We start from the raw sequence: 4416 nt of genomic DNA, 5'->3' as shown, positions 1-4416 counted from the left end.
CGGGTGTCTATTTATAAGCTAAAGACTATTATTTATTTACAGCGATCCCCATGCAACTCATAGAGCTGCAATAATGGAAAACATGATGCATTAAATAAAACACCCAATACTGTAAGTGCTACGCTTCCTTCAGAAAGGACATAATTCAGGCTATATTCAGTTTTACACATCATATTTTTATGTAATTTAAATGACGTGTTAAGACTTTACAGTAACATCTCATTTGTTAACATTAGTTAAATGGTAAGTTCACCCAAAAATGTCATTTACTCACCCTCAAGTTGTTCCAAACCTGCATTCATTTATTTATTTATGATCACAAAAGAAGATATTTTGAAGAATCTCGGTAGCCAAACAGTTGATGGGCCCTATTTTTTTTCTCCATACTATGGAAGTCAATTGAGATCAACATTAGCTAAGATTAATAAATGCTGTAAGTGTTGTGAAGTTCATGTTAAGTAATGTAGTTAACGACTAAAATCTTATTGTAAACTGTTAATGACAATATAATTTTCTCTCTCTCGTTTGATTGTAAGTTGGTGTGTGAACTACGACCCAAAATAAACAGACGTAATCTGTCAAATCAATTATTTCTGTACTTCTGATTCAATTGAAATGTGTGCCGTTGTGCAATTTGTGGCATTGGACCTTGCGCCAAAAATGTCATGTCAAATGTGAGGTGTGTGTGTTCACCTCGTTCTAAAACAGAGAAATCCCTTATGTAATCATATTTACACATTTGGCACCCAAGGTATACTTTTTTTGTAGTTGTGTTTCCAGTGTTATATATTAAGTGTCGTGATATGTATATAGGCTACAGTTTAGATGCTAGGTAAGTACACAATTATACACTTTAGTAACTGACTGTTCAAATCCAAGTGAATATTCCTAAGAGGAAGACTAACACCAAGGCACAGCGGACCAATCTGGCAGAGACATCCGGAGAGTTGCCAGGAGAGAGTGGTTGTCATGATGCTGTTGCTATGGATAGATTTGTTTTGCTGGCTCATCTCTACCTCAGCAAGGAGTGAAAACACTTCAAGAAACACTTGGAGCATTTATAAAGATAACGCTGTTTGCAATCCACACGCTGGTTTTAGATTTAGGTGCATACGGTTATCACTTGACTAGCACAGTCGGTGAGCAAAAATTCCAGGAGTTTGGAGCACTTCAGTCTTCTTCAGTCTCAGCGAACACCCTAAACATGCAGCTGATGTAACCATTCGTTTTGTGTTAGATGGTGTGAAAATAACACGATATGGTGTGATAAACATCTAATGGTGTTCTAAAATATTTCAATCTGATATGCGGAAGTATAGGTTTTGTGCCAAATAAGAGTATATTTCTGCCAAATGGTTTGTGGCCAAACACACATAAAAAAAAAAGAAGTGTTATTATGTGCTATATACTGAGAAATAAACAACAACGATCTGCATGGACCGTCCATGTTTGGGTTAGTAGGTTTTTTTTTGTATGTTAATTTTTTGGGTTAATTTTTATTTTTATTTTTTATCAATACTTCTATTCAGCAAGGAAGCGTTAAATTGATCGAAAGCGGTTTTTGATTTTTATGTATATATATATAAAAACAAACACAATCATGTATATATTTAAGAAAAATTGGTTATTTAAATATAAAATATTTATATATAATATAAATTATATAAATGTATATACAGTATATAAATGCAATTATTCCTTAAATATATACATGAATGTGTGTGTATTTATACATAATAATTCTACACAGTACACACACATATATTATGTAAACACAAACTTTTATTTTGGATTTGATTAATCACGATGAATCTTTTGACAGCCCTAATTTTAATACTATTTCACAGTATTACTGTTTTTACTTTTTGATCAAATAAATGCAGCCTTGGTCAGACTTCTTTCAAAAACATTTGTAAAAAATATTACCGACCTTAAACTTTTGAACAGTATTGTCCCCATCATGTTCTGTTAGTGTCATCATCATGGACTTTTAGTTTGTTTTCATTCTCATCATGTGTTCCTTTGTTCAGTTTTCCCGCTCCTCATTTGTATTTGCTATATAAGTTGATCCCTCACACTCACTCTCGGTTTGGTCTGCGTTGCATTTAGTGTGTGTTGCCCTTCCAGTCTGTTTATTCTTTGTATTATCATCATCATTAAACTTTGTGCTGGAATTATATACTCATCATCTTCGTCTACCATCCTGCAACCACCCGTGACAATACTGAGATCTAGTTAACATTTTCAATCAGCATGTTTTTTTTATATTTATTATTGTTTTGATATCATGTATTTATGAACTGTTTCAAGTCACCCCATAATTAAAATCTATAATTAGGTGTAATTATATGTTTTTCATTGCCACATATACTGTACAGTAATTGCACTGTAATTCCCCATGTAATTAAGATTCTATTCATTTATATTCTCTTCTCCTGTATTGGGAATGCATTGACACATCTGCGTCAGGTGGTCCAGTCAGCTGTCTTTCATAATCTATGGTCTTGTTGTAATTAGACGGTGACCTTTACATTCCATTAATTGAATGCAGTTCAACCAACTCTGACCTTTTATCAGATAATGTGGACTTACTGGAATTGTAACTGATCCTAATTCCAAACCTGCCTAGTCCTTCTGGTGAATTTACTTGTTTGTCTGCGTGCTTTGGTTGACTTGTGAGAATGGCATCTGCTCTCTGCTTTCAGATCACACAGCAAGATTCCTGTTAAACAAATGGTGATCGCGTTTAGTCATTCACTCTATCTACAACCACCAACAATAAATGGCATCACAAGTCAGATAACTCTGTCTGACAACACAAATAAATAGGTTATCTGTTACTGGCCTTTTGAAAGTGTCTTGTAAACAAATACATTTGTCAAAATACAGGTCCATAAGGTCACTAAAGACAACAGGGCAGTAAACACATTCACTTTTCTAACGTGTTCGTCCCTTATCAGAAGGAGACAAGGATGTCAAATTCATAATACAAAGGGGCTTTTGTATTATTACACATTAGATCTCCAAGGCTAGAAGGTTTTCAGAATTAAGAAGCTTTATATGAAATATTCTTAGACCTCTTATTCTTAGACATTCTTGTTGGCAAGCAGAATAACAACTCTCAAAGCAACTTTTTTCTGTCCCCTGAGAAGCACTACTGAGCACAGAGCGCCAGGGGATCTTGTTAGGGGTCAGTTTGTGGATTGTGTTGATGCCTTGGGGTGTGAGCATGTTGTGGAGTCCCGGTTGGCCAGCTTCATCATCCTGATAGCTCTCAGAATAAAGCTATGCGTGACTGCTCAGTTATGAGGCTTATATTGCATGTACTAGAAGGAAAAGTTTTGATAATTGCTCTTTTACATCGTATACTAAACAATAAAGATGCTTCCATGGTTCTTTGGAGCCCTATTATTTTTGGCTATACAGTTCTTGAGTTGGTTACAGGGTTCATATGAGATCAAAACATTGTAATGTTTTATTGTAGGTTCTTTAAGTCAATGTTTTTGTTTCTGCATATTTAAAACGGCTATATTACCATGTATTATATACAAGTATCTATAATAAAAATATATTGTAAAAAAGTTATATGATCATTAAGTTATGCCAAATGTGCTTAACTAAATTTAACTTTTTATAGCAATTTATTTTCAAGTTGTAGCCTACAAGATTCAACTTATATTTTAAAAGTCAGTTTAATGTAATTTAAGTTGAAATTACTTAAACACCCAAGTTGATTGTACTTAAATTTTAAGACAGCAACATTTTTTTTCTAATCTGTTAGTATTCATTTTTTTTTTTATTGCATTAACTGAATAGAAAAATGTAGTGCTCTCTGTGGTTTAATATTGGATCTAATGCACTTTTCCACAAAATGCACCTTTTTATTTGTATCTGCACGTAACTCAATTTATTTATGGAAATTTGAAAGCAATTATCTTAAGTAGCCTATTTCCTCTAGTATAAAGATTAATTCATATGTATTCATTGTCTATGGCATTTGGTGCAGTGAATGTATTTACTAACACAGTCCAGCCCTCGGAAACAGTTTCAGGAAGACAAACATTTAGCTTCAAACTTTCAATGATTATCCAGGGTGTTGTGAAATTAAAATCAACTGCGCTTCCTGATGCTTGTAAATGAACACATATTAACACAAACGCGATCTCTTCTCGTTCTCGGCCTACTACAGCGAAGGCGTATCTCATGAATGTTAATTAGTACCGTGACGCTCCGCTTTCTGATTGGCTGAAAATAAAACTCCGCTCTAGTCAGTTCGCGAAGGAACGAATCCTAACTAGGGCGAAGGCTTGGGCTCATGAATAATAATTACGTTGCGTGACTGGACGCTCCGGAACAGTTACCAAGCAACGCCTGTGAGATCTATTAGATATTCATGAACTAAGCGTTTTCCATAGT

This window comes from Phoxinus phoxinus (genome assembly GCF_949152265.1).
Source record: "Phoxinus phoxinus genome assembly, chromosome: 22".
In the NCBI taxonomy this organism is placed as follows: domain Eukaryota; kingdom Metazoa; phylum Chordata; class Actinopteri; order Cypriniformes; family Leuciscidae; genus Phoxinus; species Phoxinus phoxinus.
The sequence above is the reverse complement of the archived record's forward strand: the minus strand, read 5'-3'. Positions refer to the sequence as shown.